Source organism: Anas acuta, chromosome 18, assembly GCF_963932015.1.
Source record: "Anas acuta chromosome 18, bAnaAcu1.1, whole genome shotgun sequence".
NCBI lineage: Eukaryota > Metazoa > Chordata > Aves > Anseriformes > Anatidae > Anas > Anas acuta.
Window position 1 is genome coordinate 917120 of NC_088996.1, and position 20148 is coordinate 937267.

Sequence of the window (20148 nt, forward strand, 5' to 3'; positions counted from 1 at the left end):
TACTTATAAAGTCCTTAGTTTGTTCATATGTCTAGTATTAGTTCAAAATTATTTTTTATATTTCAGCTTCCTTCTTGGTTCCTCTGCACATGTAAATTGAAGAAGATGACTTGGATTCCAGTATACTGGTTCAAAGATCACACAGTATATCTTCCTGTCTGTCAGTTTGACATTTTGTATTTTGTTTCACCTCCTAGGTCTAACACAAATAATCTGGGAAGGCAACGGATTAAAGAGGGAATGACAGATGACTTATCTTTTTTCTGTTCCCTGTGTCTTTATCTTCCTTTCCTAGAAACCTGGTAAAAAAAAAAAAAAAAAAAAAGGACAGCTTTCTGCAATCCATGGACTTCATCAGATACAGCACTTTTCACATTTTCTCCCTGCAGTAAGTATACCACCAGGTCCCAGAACCATCCTGATGTTCTGTGGCTCTAGAGTTCTTTTGGATTGCCTTCCCTCTCCATCTAGGTTGGAAAAGTGGCTATAAACAACCTTTATATCTATCATTTCCCTGAGAAGAGCACTTGCCAAGTCAGAGGCATTTTTCCTTAATTTGCTGTATGAGATGAGATGTTCCTCTTACCCTGTCCTGATCCTAAGGCTACTGAGTGGAAACAGTGGTTAATGCTCCCCAAATTCATTTGTCTGCAGTAGAAAAATAAATGGTAACTTCATAGAACCAGAGAAATGTCAGTGGGAAAGGACCTCTGGAGGTTCATAATCATGCTTTCAAGCCATGAAAATATCCAACCTCTCTTGAAAATCTGTTGCAATTTTGCACTATCTGCCTAGTGAAAAATAATGTCCAGGCTGAACATTCCAAGTCACTGCTTGTGGCCATCGCCTTTGTTTCATCTTCTGACACTAAAAGAAGAACTTGTCTTCATCATCCTTTTAACTGCCTGCCGAATAGTTGTCTGCCATATCACCATATAGCCTTATTGTCAGACTAAATTCCTTGTAGGTTTTGTGCGCTGACCAGCTTGGTAGCCCACCACTGCACCCTTGCCACTTTCTCCACATCCTTCTTGAATAGCAGGGGAATAATAACTACCTTCAAAGAAGCAGTCACACTCTTCCTAATGTAGCCTCATATATGATTTGTTTCTCTTAACAATAAGAATGCACTTCTGGCTTGTGTTTGGATTTGACATCTGCAGATTTGCCAGGGCTACACTCTGTATCATCATTGCCCCAGGCGTTTATGAAAATGTTGAACAATATGGGTCACAGTGTTGAACCACTGTACTTGTTATTGACTATTTAATAGCATGCCATTCATCACAATCCCTTGACCTCAGATGTCCAGTCAATTACAAACCATCTAATAGTCCATCTATCTAGTCCATTTTTCTGAATGAGATTGCATAGGATACAATGTAAAAACCCTTACTAAAGTCTTTATCCCCATATCTATTAAGTCTTTTATATTTTTAAAGTCTTTATTAAATTTACATATTCCCATATCTTCAAAGTCTTTTCCCTTATCCCCATATCTATTTATTTAATCATATAAACAATCTCTTCCATCTAAACATCAGGCAGAGGAATCTCTTTTCCATCTAAACCTGAGGAAGCACTTCTTTACTGTGTGGGTGATAAGGCAGTGGCACAGGTTGCCCAGAGAGGTTGTGGAATCTTCCTCCTTGGTGATATTTGAAAGCTTTCTGGATAGGTCTTGGGCAACCTTCTGTGATACTGTGATTCTGTGATTCCATTGCAGTTCTTTTTCCTTCCTTTTTTTTTCTTTACTTCATTAGGTGTCCTATAACTTCTGAGGGCTACTTGGATTTTTAAAAGCCAGAGAGAGTTAAAAAAATATATAATGAAGTAAAAAATACTTATTAAAAAAACTGTTTATCTATTCAGTCTCCTATATTGCAATGATACAAAAAAAGAAACAAATCAAAAACAAAGAAACACACACACACACAAAAGATTAGGAAGAGGAAAAAAAACAAAAACATTAATGTAAAATTCACTCAATTTCAAAATAAAAATAGTTTGTAAATAATGAACAAATCTACTTTACCTAATCTGCAATTAGTATTTTTTTTCATGTTGTTTAGGTCACCTTGTACCTAGAGAACTGGAATTCAAACAGATTTGAACAACTACATGGTTCATGAATTTTTCTGACTAATTTTCATTATATGATCTTTTCTAATAATCTGATTTAAATTACTTTCATCTTGAAGAAATAAAATGATTAAGCAGATCAGTTGCAACTGAAATAACTAAAATGTCTGTAAGTCCAGTTTTCTCAAAGTTGAAACTACAGTTTTTAGTGTTGCATTGAATAGGTAGGAGTTTGGACTTTGTTCCATATTTGCCTCTCTCAACAACCTGTTCCAGCACTTGTTTGCCTTCACTGCTAGTTTTTTTTCTTATGTTTAAAAGTGATTTCTGTTATTTCAATTTGTGCCTATTGCTTCTTGTCACTGGTAACCACAGAGAAGAGTCATAATAATATCATGGTTTTACCTCAGCTATGGGCCAAACTCCAGCCCAGCTACTCACTCACTCTCCCTCCTCAACAGGACAGGGGGAGACAATAGCATGGAAAAGATCATGGGACAAAATAAAAACAGGGAAACTGCTTGCCAGTTACTGTCATGGACAAAACAGACTCAATTTGAGGAAAATTAATTTATTTACAATTTTAAAAGAGTTGGATAGTAAGAAATGAAGACAAACTATTGAAATGACACCACCCACCACCACTTCCCAAGCTCAACTTAACTCTTTCATTCCTGACTCCTCTGCCCCAACTCACAAAGGGCACAGAGGAATATGGAATTGGAGGTATCAGTCATTCCTTAATAGTGTCTACATGCTTCTTCCACCTCACACTCTCTCCCACTCCAGAATGGGCTCTCCATGGGCTGCAGTTCCTTCTGGAAATCACAGATTCACAGAATCACAGAATGTTAGGGATTTTGGAAGGGACCTTGAAAGAGTCCAACCCCCCTACCAGAGCAGAAACACCTAAATCATGTCACACAGGAATGTGTCCAGGTAGGTTTTGAATGTCTCCAGAGAAGGAGACTACACAACCCCCCTGGGCAGCCTGTTCCAGTGTTCTGTCATCCTCACTGTGAAAAAGTTTCATCTCATATTTAAGCAGAACCTCATATGTTCCAGCTTGCACCCATTGCCCCTTGTTCTATCATTAGATGTCACTTAGATGAGCCTGGCTCCATCCTCCTGACACTTGCCCTTTACATATTTATAGATGTTAATAAGGTCACCCCTCAGTCTCCTCTTCTCCAAGCTAGAGACCCAGCTCCTTCAGCCTTTCCTCTTAAGGGAGATGCTCCACTCCCTTAATCATTCCCATGGCTCTGTGCTGGACTCTCTCAAGCAGTTCCCTGTCCTTCTTGTACTGAGGGGCCCAGAACTGGACACAATATTGCAGATGAGGTCTCACCAGGGCAGAGTAGAGGGGGAGGAGAACCTCTCTTGGCCTACTAACCACAGCCTTTCTGATACACCCCAGAATGCCATTGGCCTTCTTGGCCAGAAGGGTACAGTGCTGGCTCATGGTCATCTGGCCAGGACCCCCAGGTCCTTCTCCCCTTCGCTGATTTCCAGCAGGGTAGTCCCCAGCTTATACTGGTATCTGGGGTTATTCTTGCCCAGATGCAGGACTCTACACTTGCCCTCGTTATATGTCATTAAATTTCTCCCCGCACTATTCTCCAACCTGTCAAGGTCCTGCTGGATGGCAGAACAGCCTTCTGGTGTGTCAGCCACTCCTCCCAGTTCAGTGTCATCAGCAAAGTTGCTGACAGTGCACACCAAGCCTTGAGGGACCCCACTAGATACAGAACTCCAACTCAACTCTGTCCCTTTAACCACAACCTTCTGGCTTCTTCCCTACAGCCATTTCCCAGTCTACCTCACTACCCGATCATCCAGACCATACTTTCTCAGTTTAGTTCTGAGGATGCTGTGGGAGATGGTGTCAAAGGCTTTACTGAAATCAAGATACACCAAGTCCACCGCCTTTCCATCATCTATCCACCCAGATATATCCTCATAAAAGGCTATCAGGTTGGTCAAGCACGACTTCCCCTTGTTGAAGCCATGTTGACTTCCCCTAATGACCCTTTTATCCTTGATATGACTAGAAACAATACCAAGGATAAGTTGTTCCATCACCTTACTAGGGACGGAGGTGAGGCTGACCATCTACAGTTATCCGGGACCTCTTTCTTGCCCTTTCTGAAGACTGGACTGTCATTTGCTTTCCACCAGTACTCAGGCACCTCTCCCAATGCCCATGACGTACCAAAGATGATGGAGAGTGGCCTAGCAATGACTTCTGCCAGCTCCCTCAGCACCCGCGGATGCATTCCACCAGGTTCCAGGGACTTCTGGATGTTCAGCTTGCTTAATCGGTCCTAAACCCAGCCCTCACCAACCAAGGCAAACTCCTCCTTTTTTCCGACTTCCTCTGGGGCCTCAGGGATATGGAGTTCCTCAGGACAGCCTCTGGCATTACAGACAGAAACAAAGAAGGCACTCAGTAACTCCACCTTTTCTTTTATCTTCTGCCAGCAGGGCACCCACTTCATTCGTTAGAGGGCCTATATTGCCTCTAGTATTAGTTTTATCTGCATTGTATTTGAAGAAGCCCTTTGTAGTGGTTTTACTTGGGTGAGCAGCCAAGTAACACTATGGCTACTCTCTCACTCCCCCTCCTCAAAGGGCAAGGGGGAGAAAGTACAATGCAAAAGGCTCAGGGATTGAGATAAGGATGGGGAGATTGCTCAGCAATTATTGTGATGAGCAAAACAGACTCAGAGTAAGGAGACAGTAAGATTTATTGCCTATTAGTAACAAGCTAGAGAAGTGAGAAACAAAGGAAAGAAACCAAAAATACCTTCCCTCCATCCACCCTCTCCCACCTCCTCCCCTTGAGCTGTGCAGGGGAATAGGGGAGTGAGGGTTGTGGTCAGTCTATAGTGCTTTGTCTCTGATGTTCCTTCTCGGTCACTCTCTTCCTTTGCTCCAACGTGGGGTCCCTCCCATGGGATACAGTCCTTGCTGAACTGATGTGGCATGGCCAACAGACAGCAGCTCTTCAAGAACTGTTCCAGATATGGGTCTATACCACGGGTCCATCCATCAGGAGCACACTGATCCAACCTGGGTCCCCCACGTGCAGCAGCTCCTGCCAGGTCACCTGCTCCTGTGTGGGCTTCTCTCCACGGGCTACAGGTCCGGCCCAGAATCTGCTCCTGTGGGGGTCCTCCACAGGCCACAGCCTCCATCAGTGCAGTTCCACCTGCTCCACTGTGGTCCCCTTCATGGGCTGCAGCATGGAACCCTGCTCCACAGTGGTACTCCATGGACTGCAGGACAGTCTGCTCTACTATGGTCTTGACCACAGGCCACGGGAACTTCTGCTCTGGAGCCTGGAGCACCTCTCCCCCTCTTTCTTCACTGAGCTTGGTGCCTGCAAGGCTGTTTCTCCCTCCTCTCTCTCTCCCAGCTGCTGTTTCCCAGCAACTTTTTGTCTCTGTCTTAAATATACTCTCACAGAGGTACAAAAAACATCTCTTATTGGCCTGGCTCTGGCCAGCAGTGGGGCCCTCATCTAACATGGGGCAGCTTCTGGATTCTTCTCACATAAGCTACCCCTATGGCCCACATGCTACCAAAACCTTGCCATGTATACCTACTACATCCTTTCTGTTGTTCTTGACCCCTCTTGCAAGTTTTAATTCTATGGACACCTTAGCTTTCATAGTTGCCTTCCTACATCCTCTGACAACAGTTTTATATTCCTCCCAAGTGGCCAGCCCCTTCTTCCATGACCTGTAGACTCTCGTCTTCCACTTGATTTTGCCCAGCATTCCATGTTTAACCATGCAAGTCTCCTGGACCCCTTTCTTAACTTCCTACCTGTTGGGATGCTTTTATCTTGAGCTCAGAAGAAGCATCCCTTGAATGCTAACCAGCTCTTGGGCCCCTTTTTCTTCAAGTACCTTGTTCCATGGTGTTTCCCCTAACAATTCCTTGACAAGGACAAATTTGGCCCTACTGAAGTCCAGGGTTGTGATTCATCTTGGTTCTCTGTTTCTGCTACATGAGATCCCGAACTACACTATCTCATGGTCACTGCAACCAAGGCTGCACTCAGCCTTCACCACTGCAACCAGACCCTTCTCGTTAGTGAGGACAAGATTCAGCAGCACTCCTCTCCCAGTTGGCACATCCACCATTTACATCAGAAAGTTATGATCAGTGAACTGAAGGAACCTCCTGGTTTCTTTTCTCCTGTCTTCTAGTCCTCAGGAACCTTCCCAGTCACCACCATCTTTCAAAGATAATTGATAATGACTTTGCAGTGACATTGGCCAACCCCCTTTAGCACTTGTGAATGTATCCCAGCAGGTCACATGGATTTGAGTACATCCAAATTCTTCAATTCTTGTGTTGTGCTTTAACCCCAGCAGGCAGCTAAGCACCACACAGCCTCTTTTCAATTCTACTTAGGTGGTGTGGGGGTGAGAACTGGAAAGGTAAAAGTGTGAGAACACATAGGTTGAGATAAAGACAGTTTAGTAGGTAAAGTAAAAGCTGTGCCTGCAAGCCAAACAAAACAAGAAATTCACTCACTACTTCCCATCAGCAGCCAGATGTTCTGCCACCTTCAGGAAAGTAGGGCTCATCACGCATAACAGTTTCTTGGGAACGCAAACTCCATCGCTCCGAACATGTGTTCCCCCCAGTTTCCCCTTCCCCTCACCCTTTACCCCGACTTTTATTGGTGAGCATTACATCATATGGTATATATAAAATATATTTTCGTTCTTTTTACGTCAACTGTCCTGGTTCTGTCCCCTCCCAACTTCTTATACTGCCCCAGTTTCTTGTACAGCCCCAGCCTCCTCATTGGCAGGGCAGCATGAGAGGCTGAAAAGTCCTTGGCTCTGTTTAAGCATTGCTCTGTAACAACTAAAAACATTGTTGTTTTGTCATCACTGTTCTAATCAAAAATCCTAAATGGAGCATCATATGAACCTCTACAAAGAAAACACTATCTCAGCTGAAACCATGCTATTTTGTCTAATTTAGTTCTACTCTACTGAGGTTAGGTCTTCATTGTTTCATACTTCCCGGACATTTCTTAGTCTTAGGGTTCTGAGATTTCTGAAGACTGATCTTATTAGTGAAAATAAAGGTGAAAGAAGACTCAGTATCTTGGCCTTTTCTATGTCCCCTGCCATCAGGTACCCTGCTCTATATAGCAGCAGACCTACCTTCTCTCTAGTCTTCATTTTTTGATGATGTACCTCTAGAAGCCCTTCTTGTTGCTCTTCTCAACCTTTTGCCAGATTCTACTCAAGATAGACTTTGGCTTTCCTAACCTCATCCCTGCACACTCATAGTGTCTTTATATTTCTTCCAGGTCATGTTATCTTGCGTCTGTCTCCTGTTTGCCTTCTCTTTTATGTTTGATTTTTGTCAGGAGTTCCTTGTTCATCCATGCATGGCTCCTAAGACTTTTCTGGGACTTCCTGCATGCCAATGTCATGATAGATGAGTCTTGAGCTTGATGGAGATGATCCTTGAAAATTAGCTAGCTTTCTTGTTCCCTGTTTCTTCTAGGGTACCTCCCTATTTATTTATGTATTTATTTATTTATTTATTTATTTTTTCAAATAGATCCCTGAACAGGCCAAAGTCTGCTCTCCTGTTGTCCAGGATTATGATCTTGCAATTTTATTTTTTCTCTCCCCTCAGGATCCTGCATCTCACCATCTCATGCTTACTAAGCCAGATCTTCACATCCTTGACCCATTCTTCCTAGTTTGTAAGTACCAGATCCAGCAGAGCATCTTCTCTTGTCAACTTCTCGACTACCCGTGTCAGTAAGTTGTCATAAATGCACTCAAATCTTCTGGATTTTTTTTTTTTTTTTTGTGCCATAATGTATTAACATTACAGTTGTTATTAGGGTGGTTAAAATCCCCCCTTAACTTTGTGTCAGCTATCCTCTTTAAGTTCTTGTTTTGATCTCCCTTTGAACATATACCACAGACATTTCCCACTTCAAGAAAAAAAAAAAAAGTGGTAAGTGACTTAACTCTGTGTATTGGCTGTCATTATGAAGGTTTTAGTACTGGGGACTCTGTGAGAAAAGACCAGAAGCTGCCCACTTGCTGGACACAGACAGTTCCCTACTGCAGGACACAACTGAACCCATCTGTGAAACTTGTGGTGCTTCTATGGAAATGTATTTGGGAAAATATAGAAAATGCTGGAAGAAAGAAAGGAGTAGGGATAAAAAAGAGTGAGAAACAGCAGAGGGACACAAGGACAGAGAAGGAGAAGGAGGAGGTGCTCCATAGCAAAGTAGGTATTCCCTGCAGCCTGAGGAGGACTCATGTGGGAGCAGAAGTGTGAGAAAGAAGGCGCAGCAGAGAGGAACTGCTGTGTGCTGACAATAAACCCCTGTGTTGCTTGGTGGAGACCCTGGAGTGAAGCTGAGCCTAGGTAAAGGAGGGAGAAAAATGTTGTTTTAATATTTGTCTTTTTGTTTCTCCCTCCTCAAAAATATGTATTTAAATTGGCAAAGTTAATTTTCTCCAAGTTTAGTCTGCTTTGCCCGTGGCAGTAATTGGTAAGCAATCTCATGTTCTTTATTGCAACTCATGACCTTTATCATTCTTGGTTTTCCTATTTTCTCCCTTTGTCCTACTGAGGGCAAGGGGCAGCACAGAGAGTGAGTGGCTGGGTGGGTGTTTGGCTGTTAGGCAGAGTTAACGCCCCATGCTCTAGGAAGTAATAAGTGAGCAAACAACATACAAGGGCAGGTGATGTTGTAAGTTAAAAGACTGCAACATTGTACTTCCAAACATTTCTTTGTATACTAATTGTGAAAATGAACAAGGGCAAAGCAAGGCAGGACTCCAGAATTTCCAAATTGAAGGTGTAAAATGCTAATGAAACACTGTATGTTCAGTAACAGGGAACATTAAAGTTCTTTGAACAAACAGGACAATTATATATCAGTTTTTCTTTTGTTTTGTGTTGTTTTGTTTTGGTTTGTTTTGGTTTGGTTTGGTTGTTTCCAGTAAATAGAAATGGCAGGCCCCTTCTTACTGCTGCACAAAATTTTACAGACAAGTCATCCTGAGGCTCTTTTTCTGTTGTGTTGGACAACTGCTTTTTAAGAGTGGCTAATGCTTGAAAGAGTGGTCTAATGCTTTAGCATAAAATGCAGTATTAGAATATAATGTTCCCCATTCATTTCATGCAGTGGTTTACTACTAAACTGGAGGCATTGCTTTGGGGACTGTTCTCTTACCTTTTCTTGTTATGATTGGTGCCCTCCAGTGACGTACCTTATCTGGTCTAGAAACAGATGCTTGTGAATCCATCTGGGAGACCTACTAATGTTTTCGAAGAGAGAACAGTAGGACTTAACCCCAAATTACATGAACTTCTGCATTCTCTCAATTTTTTTTATTTAAAAACTCCTCTATACATTTTTATTTTTGGCATAGCAATTCCTGACCCTCTGCTTCTTGGAGGCAGGAATGAAAACTGGTATACTCTGATCATAAGAACTGATGGAAAGTGGATTTAATTGAACTTTTTCTCTCAGCTACAACTGCAGGTAGATGAGAACAGAGATAACCTTATTGTCATGACATGACTGGTACAAAGAGATGAGTCTTGGGACCTAAGAGCCCTTATTAAAGTATCATCTCAAAGCCCTACCTCAAAGCCTAGAAAAGTTTGATCAGATGGTCTGAGCAGCCTCCCATTTCCATTCCTACTATATCAACAAACAGGCTTAATTAAAAATTGTGTTATTGAAAAGATGATAGGAAAACAGAGTAATATGAAAAAGGACACAATTAATGACTGGTGTCCTCTTTCTCTTGAGACCATCTGACCATTACCTGACTGCATTTCCTAGAGTCAGAATCTAGCACATAAATGCCTACAAGTGTGAGCATGTTCTGGTCAGCATTTGCTCACGGTCTCTGGAAACTACTCCATGCTACTGGACATGTTAACTGCATCTGATCTACCTTGACTTCAGCAAGGCTTTTGATACTGTCTCCCATAAGATCCTCATAGAGTAGCTCAGAAAATGTGGCCTAGGTGGGTGGACAGTGAAGTAGATTGATAATTGGCTGGATGGCAGAGCTCAGAGGCTTGTACTTAGTAGTTCAATCTAGTTGGAGGCTTGTAGCTAGAGTTGTCCCCAAGGGGTTAGTACTGGGTCCAGTTTTTGTTCAACTTACTCATCATCAACCTAGATGATGGAATGGAATGCACCTTCAGCAAGTTTGCTGATGACACAAAGCCCAGAGGAGTGGCTGATACCCCAGGGGGCTGTGCACCATTCAGAGAGATCTCGACAGGCTGGAGAGTTGGACTGAGAGGAACCTCATGAAGCTCAACAAGGACAAGTGCAGGGTCCTACACCTGAAGAGGAATAACCACAAGCACCATTACAGGCTGCGGCTGCCCTGCTGGAGAGCAGCTCCAGCTCATGGTCTAAACTTTTGGGTAGACCTGTGTAGGCGCAAGGAATTGGGCTCAATGATCATCATGGGTCCCTTCCAACTTGGGATGTTATATGAGAAGCTATGAGAAGCTCTGCAGAGAGCAACCAAGCAGTCCTGGTGGACAGTAGGCTGACCATGAGTCAGCAGTGTACCCTTGTGGCCAAGAAAGCCAATGCTATCCTGGGGTGCATTTGGAAGAGTGTTGTCAGCAGGTCAAGAGAGGTGATCTTCCCCCTCTACTCAGGCCTAGTGAGGCCACATCCAGAGTATTTTGTCCAGTTCAGGGCTCCCCAGTACCAGAGGGACATGGAAGTACTGGAGTAAGTTTAGAGGAGGGCTATAAAGATGATTAGAGGACTGGAGCACCTGTTGCACAAGGACAGGCTGAGAGAACTGGGCTTGTTTAGCCTGGAGAGGAGATTGAGGGGAGATATCATTAACATATATGTAAATACCTGAAGGAAGGGTGTTTAGAGAATGAAGCCAGTCTCTTTTCAGTTGTGCCCAGTGACAGGACAAGAGGCGATGGGCACAAACTTAAGCACAGGAAGTTCTGGCTCAATATGAGGGGGCACTTTACTGGGAGGGTGACAGAGCGCTACAACAGGTTACCCAGAGAGGTTGTGAAGTCTCCTTCTCTGGAGATATTCAAAACCCCACCTGGATGCCATCCTGTGCAATTTGCTCTAGATGATCTTACTGAGTAGGGAGGTTGAACTAGATGATCTTCAAGGTCCCTTCCAACCTTGGCCATTCTGTGATTAATAATCCTCACAGTCCCTTCGAAGTTACTTTTTAATAGCTTTGTAGCTTCATTTTACATATTTTCTCCAGCGTGACCACATGCTCTCCTTGCTGTAAAATAAAGAAACTTACAAAATGTATGCCTGTTTCCCTCCTTTGTCCAGGCTTCCTTCACCCAAAATGGTAATTTATTGCAATATATGAAGCAACTGTTCACTGTGGATATGTTTTTCTTATGTTTTTTATGGCAGATTGCAAAGAGTTCACAGAAAAGATTCCACTGAATGGAACCAAGATGTAATAAATAAAGGAGATTTATTTGTAAAACCTCTGTGCTTCTGATCTGTTTCCTATTTTTTGTGTGTTCTTCCAAACTGTCAGTCATAGTCTCCATTTAAGTAGGATTACATCTGAGGATATAACAGTCCTGTAATATTGTTGACTTTGTGACATAAAAAGCACGATTTCTGCAGAATGCAAAGTTTTGATTAGTTCAGAGTCCTGGCATAGCCAGACATCACAGAAACTTTATAAAAAGGAATTAAAAAATGTGGCACACAAAAAAAATAGGTCAGAGTTTGGCAGCTCTCTAAACATTAACAGTACATAAAAAGAAAATACAATCAGCAAACGTTATTTTGCTATGCTATTATATTGATGAGGCACCCACATCTCATCTAGGCTGTTCATGTGATTACTCCACTAAAAAAATACACAGCAGTGACAGCAGTGTGTACACGGGGGGTGGGGAGGGGGGGAGGGAGGAGGGAAGAGAGAAAGACAGAGAGAGAGAGAGATCAGTGATCAGGAGTGGCCTGTATATAAATTATACTATGTAAGGCAAGACCCTTCTTTTTTGGAAGTGCAAACTTTCCACAGAATACTCTGAAAGTCAAAAGACTAATGAATTATAAAGATTTTTATATTTTTTTTTTATTTCCTTTAAATTTAGATGAATTTTTTGATAATAGGTCCACTGGAAGCAATTATTCATGTTCGTTCAGGTAATAGCCCTAAACCACTATCTATTATTCTCTCTGGACATACTCAGTTCTGGTATCTTCTCTCTTAGACTGGGGATCAGAACAGCCACTGTGTTCAGGTTTCATACACTTACAGATATAGACTTAACATTGAAATGCAGCAAAAATCTGTGATTTTTTTTTCCCTCTCTTTTATTTTCTGATAATTTCTGTAGTTTATTTTGTGCTTTTACTGAGCAGAGAGAAAGATCACCTCCACTGACCTGTTGGCAACTCTATAGTCCTAAAGCAGCTAGAGCAGGATGCTTGGTCTTCTCTTCTGCAAGGGCACCTTGCTGGCTCATGTTAAACTTGTCCACCAGGACTGCCAGGTTCCTCTGTGTAAAACTGGATTCCAGCTGCCTCATCCCCAGCCTGTGCTTAGGTATGTTTTTATTCCTTTTTGGGAGCTGGACCTTACATTTCCCTTTATTCAAGTTCCAATCAGACCTTTTCTCCATCCTCCTGTCAGGGTTCCTAACACCCAGTGCTCCCAGTTTTGCATTTTCAGCAAACTTGCTGAGAGCACATTCTGTCCCATCATCCCGGTCACTAATAATGATGCGAAATGCTATTGAACTTACCTTTCCTGGCCCTGTATTTCTTCTAGAGTGTTGTTTACAGTTTTCTCAGTTGTGTCCAGGCTTCTTGTTAAATTAGGAGGTCCCAAACAAATCCCTGGTACCATAGGGATATCACTAGATATCGTGGGACTATCCAGAGGTGGTGTTAATGCTTCTTTCATGTTGAACATCAGGCTGTCACCCTGCCTGCCAACCTAAAACAGCCTCCAGTTAGCTTCCACCTTTACAATGTAATTTTTTACTGTCAGAGAATATCATGTCTTCGAGTGTGTAATAACATAAGTAAAATTTTAAAACAGAAGCCTCAGTCAGACAGAAGCTTCATTAACTATGACCATTGACCATTGTGAAAAAATGCTCAGGCAGCATTCCCCCCCCCCCCCCACGTGCCCCCATGCTTTTTTCCCCAGTGGTATCAGAGACCTGGTTTAAATACTGTTTCAAATAAATTAAAGAGGTATTGAAAATCATCCTAATGTTAACAAAGCCAGGTGTGCATTCTTGGGAAGAACGGATTTCAGAGAATCATTTATATGTTAATTAAGCTAAGTACCTATTCCTGGGAGGGATGAATTCCTTAAGTTTCTTTTGAACAGTCACAGTTGACACTGTGGTGGGACGTGTAGGAGTATCATATCCCATCTTTTCTTATCTGGGAGATAGACTGCTAGTTTTTGGTTGAATTGAATGTTCCTTTTGTTAGGACAAACTTCTTAGACCTCTCAAATCTTAAACATTAATATTTTTTTCCACCACACTGCTCTTTGTGTTCTTAGGATCTTTATCCATCTCATCTCAGTCTGTGGCATGGTATAATCATGGCTTTCCCCCCTGGAAATATTAAACCTTTATCAACTACTGTTAAATTAATTGTTTAAAGGAGATGCATGGTATTCTTTACATGGCCATGCAGAGGTGATGGAGAAATTTTCAAGATTTTTTTTTTTTTTTTTGTCAATTCTGTCACTGTCAGCATGTCTCACAGTTTTACTCCAGTTTGATTCTGTATACAAACATGATACTTTGCTTCCAGAATGCAATGTGGAGTAAACCAGCTAGTTCTCTCCACCAGGTAAGTATTGCACAATGTGATAACATTACTTCACCCCAGGGTCTGTTCCAGTGAGACAATAAAGTTACAGAATAGACTATCACAGTCATTATTCAGAAAGAAAAAGTGTTCCTATACATTCCTTCACACTATGAACACAAATACAGAATAGCATCTGAAATTTAGAACAGCACTGCATTCAACCTTGTGAATCTATATGCCATGTCAAATCAAGATTCAGCTATACAATGCAGAGGGACAGTCCTGAAAGAGCCAACAGTGTCTTGATACAAAAAGAAAAACAAGTAGGGTCCTGCAAACAATTAAATTTCTGGGAATCCTCTTTCCATCTCTTATGGCTGGCCTCCACTAGTGCTGGAAGTAAAACACAGAACAGACAAAAAAAAAAAGTAGTTGATTGAAATCTGTCTCTGGGTATAGAATATCCTGCATAGCTATGTGGTGTGAGCAAGACACTGAAGTGCTGACATTCTTTGTGTAGGAGTAGGGAATTAGATATGCTGAAAATAGATCCTTCCTGAGAAGATGATCTATCAGCTGCCTCAGTCTGCCAGCTCCAAAGATACAACTTCCCCTCCCCCATTCTGAGGGGGCCAGAAAAGAGAAGAGGTAGTTTCAGTAGTTCAGGTAAAATAAAATTGAATATCTCAAAATTTTCAGTTTGTGGTATGCCATTACAAGAGCCCCAGAACTTAACTCACTGCTTTTCATGTTGGTATGGCAGTTGCAGTTACATTTCAAGTGGAATAACTGACTTGAACAATGCATTGTTCTGAAAGAAGCATTTACTCACTCAACACAAGCTCTGTGGTGTTTTGTCTTCAACCAACAGTATCCTGATTTTAAGGTAACACATTATTTTGTTAGTGAAATGAACTAGAAAACTGCCTATAATTTGTTTATGTGACTCAAACTAGTGGTATCTTACTAATCTGTGACACCTTCACTTCTTTCAGCCCTTTACATTCATTCAATTAAATTGTCACTCCGGGGGAAAAACAAAACAACAACAACAAAAACAGAAACAAAAAGCGCTCCTTTGTGCAGTGGTTGAAACTGCAGAGTTCTTCAGACCTGGGAATTTATAGCTGATTGACATGACTGGAGATGTTACACTGCCAAGTGCTATTGTTTCAGTTCTTAGCAGATTCATGGATGCTGACAATAGAAGAAACTCATACTCTGATTAGGTCAGTTAGTATAATAGAGATTCAGCTACTCTGAGTAGGTCAGTTAGTATAATAGAGATTGCAGCTTTTGTCAAGCAGCAGAGCTCTTGTGCCATGATGAGCTACTGAAATGTATGTTCAGGTCCTCCACATAGGTAAGGAAAAGACACCTGACTACAGTCTTACCTGAAATAGTTATGAGGAGAAAAGCTTTTTTTCCATTACTAGATCTGATCTCAAGGATTTCAAGGTCTTACTGCTGATTCTAATTACTAAATCAAAAGGGGGGAAAGAAGAAGGAAAACGGAAAGAGAATCACAATCCACTAAAGACTTAAGTAACATTTTTGCTTCAGAAATTTGGTTTCAGACAATAGGAAATGATGATAGATGGGGTAAGTTTGAGAGAATAATTTAAAAACACAAGTAAACACAATAATTGTTTATAATAGCAAAAATAACCATAACTGACCCAGAAAAGTCAGTATTACTGTAATATTTGCAAGAAATCAGCAAAGGTTAATGTAATGCAATAATTTGTGCAAGCCCTTGTATGTCCATAGTAATACTTTCTGTATACTGTAAAATTCTCACTGAGGCATTTTGGTGTTTGGTATCAAGCTTATATTAAACTCTCTTTGTTTAATGTATTCAGTGTTTTTTTGCTTTGTTTTGTTTTGTTTTGTTTCTCCAGTTTTCCTAATGTTATTGCTGGACTCCCAGAGTTTCCCTGTTGGGCTCTGTCTCAGTCTGTAAACTCTGATCCTGTCCTTGACTGGGGCGATCTGGAGATTCTCTATTCTTCCTACAGTCTAAGTGGGACCAGTTCTGAGTGGGTAATGTTAATCATTGCCCACGCTGCATCTTTTCTGGTCTGACTAGCATCTCTGCTTCCAGCAAAACAGAAACTTCTAGTCCTACCCATGTTGTTTAGTTACCTGGATTTGGGTCCCAGCCATCTTCCTTCTCCATCAGCTTTGATTAAAAGAAAATTGCTTTGCATTGTTATAGTTGGGCAGGACATCTATAATCAGCTCAGTACACATTACACCACTGCATTACCTAGGGCAATCCATATCAAGTGGTGATTATTCATTGTTAATGTTTGTCAAGTTTGCCAGGAGAAGAGGAGTTTGAGTTCGAGCCTGCAAGAATGCAGCAACATTTCTCTCTCCATGATCTCAAGATGTGTACACAGCAGGTGTCCCAAGACAGGTGGCAGCTCTAACCAAGTGCAAGTAGGCACAGAAAAGCAGCAGTAGGATTTGTCTCTCTGGTTTGTCTGAATTGATTCTTCTGATGACCTGTCATTACCAGACCAATACCATAACCTATGGCATTTACTTTGATACAGATTAATTGTTTGCCTCATTGCTGCTCTTTGTTGTATTCAGTTTTCAAAGTACTGGCCATCAGTTCTTTCTCACTCTCTTATTTCTTCCTGCTCCAACCCCCATGGTGTCCCCTGCACTCTGAATATTAGAATTGGGTTGATATTTTATTTGTGTGAAATTGTTTTATATCTGGGGGGGTTGTAAAAGAGATTGAGCCTTCTCTAGTTCTGTCTTCGATTTGAAATGGGCTGGTGACGTTCTTTCATAACCAGGATGAGGAAAAGACTTCTGGAGAGTACAGCTGAGGACAGAAAAATTGCTCATTTAATATTCTTATCCAGAAATTTCCACTGCTTTTGGGTGCAGCTGGAGACATAAAAAGATTTGAAGCATGTCAGTCAAAAGATTGGCAAATGCATTAAAAGAACAGATGCCCTCAGAAACAGTGTCTATTCATGCTACATACATTTGCCAAGATAAATCAGGATAAAAGGGCAGTAACAGGAGTGAGAGAAAAAATAAAGAGAGAACACAGCAGCAGCTGGTACTAATTAGTAGTCTGCACAGAAACAGGCACTGGGATTGGAGGGGAGGAGAAAGCTACTGTATGTGAGAAAGTAGCTGCAGTGTTGATTGGTTATCTTTCCAAGATGTCTCTTCTTCTAGGCAGCCCCTTCAAACTCTACATGGTATCTCTCCAGACCATTTTCCATACTATCTCTTCCTCTTTTCTCTCTCTCCCTCTAGATACAGGCCATGGAGAACTCCCATTAGATATAGACTGTAGAAAAGCTCCATTTAGAGTTTGTGAACACATTTTGCACAAAATCATTTGCCAAAATGTCTTTTAGGATGAGGTCTTATATGTTTTCTTGGGCAGAATAAAAAAATGGCAGTAAATTCTGGTGGGTGTGATGCCTCTTTAGCCTCATGTACTTAACATTCATCTGTTGTTTTAACTTTCTTCCATTAAATACTGCACAACATATGCTTAAAAACATGATTCTGTCCAGGAAACAGGTTCAGGACAGCCAAATACATTAAATACATTAGCCATATCATACCTATTGTGTAGTAACGCAAAAAAAAAATAAAAAAAATAAAGGCCTGCTGGCCCACCCTGTGGAAGTGTGGTGGTTTTTTACTCGGGTGGGCAGCTGAGCTCCACCACAGCCTCTCTCTCAGCCCTCCCCCTTCCTCAAAGGGTAAAGGGGAGAAAATATGATGCAAAGGGCTCAGGGGTTGAGATAAGGATGGGGAGATCACTCAGCAATTATTGTGATGAGCAAAACAGACTCAGAGTAAGGAGACAGTAAGATTTATTGCCTATTAGTAACAGGCTAGAGAAGTGAGAAACAAAGGAAAGAAACCAAAAATACCTTCCCTCCATCCACCCTCTCCCACCTCCTCCCCTTGAGCTGTGCAGGGGAATAGGGGAGTGAGGGTTGTGGTCAGTCTACAGTGCTTTGTCTCCAATGTTCCTTCTCGGTCACTCTCTTCCTTTGCTCCAATGTGGGGTCCCTCCCATGGGATACAGTCCTTGCTGAACTGATGTGGCATGGCCAACAGACAGCAGCTCTTCAAGAACTGTTCCAGATATGGGTCTATACCACAGGTCCATCCATCAGGAACACACTGCTCCAACCTGGGTCCCCCACGTGCAGCAGCTCCTGCCAGGTCACCTGCTCCTGTGTGGGCTTCTCTCCACGGGCTACAGGTCTGGCCCAGAATCTGCTCCTGTGGGGGTCCTCCACAGGCCACAGCCTCCATCAGTGCAGTTCCACCTGCTCCACTGTGGTCCCCTCCATGGGCTGCAGCATAGAAACCCCCAGAGCCAGCGGGTTGGGGGTGGGCACGTTTTTTTTTTCTTTCCAGCATAATTTTTTCTTCCCCTCTTCTTGTAAGGAGGGGAAATGAAAGAGCAGTTGTGGAGTTCAGCTGCCCAGCAAGGTAAAACCACCACAAGGAGCTGTGCAAATTAACCACAAACTGTTCGAAAACCCCTTCCTTCTGTCTTTGACCACCTATTAATTTCACTTGATTTACTTCTTACATAGGAAGATTCAGTGATCCATCCACTCCCAATCCTCTCTCCTTTTCCTCTCCTGATTTTACAGACCTCATCTTACCCCCTGGCTGTCTCTTCTCAGGCTTGAAAGGCCTGAGGCTGACTAGGCGTTTTCAAGTGCTGAAGGACATTTCAGATCCCTGTGCCAGATGACATTGAATGTTCTTTACGGTGGAAGGGATCCCTTCAAGGGTGCTGGAAAATATCTCTCATTCAGATTCATGTGTATGTTGGAGTAGATTAAAAATTTGCTAGCCTCCCTATTGCATATTAAATGTATGACAATCTCCTCAAATGTACTTGCATATACTGGGGGAACCTGATGGAGCCTGATTTGGCATAAAAATCTCTCAGCTCAGCAATTCCCATACAAACATGCCTCTGAGGACCCCAGCTGAAGTGCCTATTTTTATGCTTATTGATATCACTGTTCCCTGGGGTCAGGTTTCAGAAGAAAGAATCTAATTTTTCGCTGACATTGTAAAATTTGAGGGGGAGGTTAGACATCTCTGAGGAGTAAGTGAAGCATTTGGCTCCACCAGCTGCACTGATAATATGATCTGGGCCAGGTATAACAACTCAGAGATTTATACATTTTTTTTGAAAGTTAGAAGTTAATTTAAAATGATGATTATATTTACACCCATACACTCAAGGATGCCTATCCCATTTATGGTATTACAATGTTTCAGTGTGGCCAACAGGTCTAGGGAAGTGATTGTCCCCCTGTACTCAGCTCTGGTGAGGCCGCACCTTGAGTACTGTGTTCAGTTTTGGGTCCCTTGCTACAAGAAGGACATGGAGGTGCTTGAGCAAGTCCAGAGAAGGGCAACAAAGCTGGTGAGGAGTCTGGAGAACAAGTCTTACGAGGAGCGGCTGAGGGAGCTGGGATTGTTCAGCCTGGAGAAAAGGAGGCTCAGGGGCGACCTTATTGCTCTTTATAAGTACATTAAAGGAGACTGTAGTGAGGTGGGGGTTGGTCTATTCTCCCATGTGCCTGGTGACAGGACGAGGGGGAATGGGCTAAAGTTGCGCCAGGGGTGTTTTAGGTTGGATGTTAGGAAGAACTTCTTTACTGAGAGGGTTGTTAGGCATTGGAATGGGCTGCCCAGGGAAGTGGTGGAGTCACCATCCCTGGAGGTCTTTAAAAGACATTTAGACGTAGTGCTTAGTGATATGGTTTAGTGGAGGACTTGTTAGTGTTAGGTCAGAGATTGGACTCAATGATCTTGAGGTCTCTTCCAACCTAGACAATTCTGTGATTCTGTGATTCTTGAAGTTTGTCAGGCTTGGTGCTGTGATCACTACCATCGGGAACCTGTTTCAGTGTCTGACCACTCTCTTGGTGAAGAACCTTTTCCTAACAACCAACCTGAACTGCCCCTTATACAGCTCCATGCTCTTCCCTCAGGTCCTATCGCTGGTCACCAGAGAAAAAAAAATAATTGCCTCCCCTCTGCTCCCCTTTGTGAGGAAGCTGTAGACCATGATAAGGCCTCCATTCAGTATCGTCTTCTCTCAGCTGAAATAGTGACTTCAACTGTTCCTCATACATCTTACCCAATAGACCCTTGACCATCTTTGTACCCACTTTCTAATAGTTTTAAATCCT

At 42.3% G+C, this 20148-nt stretch overlaps 1 long non-coding RNA gene across 1 annotated transcript in view; it reads left to right on the top strand.

The window, feature by feature from the left end:
- Window positions 1-14483: 14483 nt before the first annotated feature.
- Window positions 14484-20148, top strand: part of LOC137841842 (uncharacterized) — a 33619-nt gene continuing 27954 nt past the window's right edge. Inside the window, exons 1-2 of the long non-coding RNA XR_011088780.1 lie at window positions 14484-14593; window positions 14691-14813. This is a non-coding gene — a long non-coding RNA (uncharacterized lncRNA). The remainder of the gene's footprint in view (window positions 14594-14690; window positions 14814-20148) is intronic.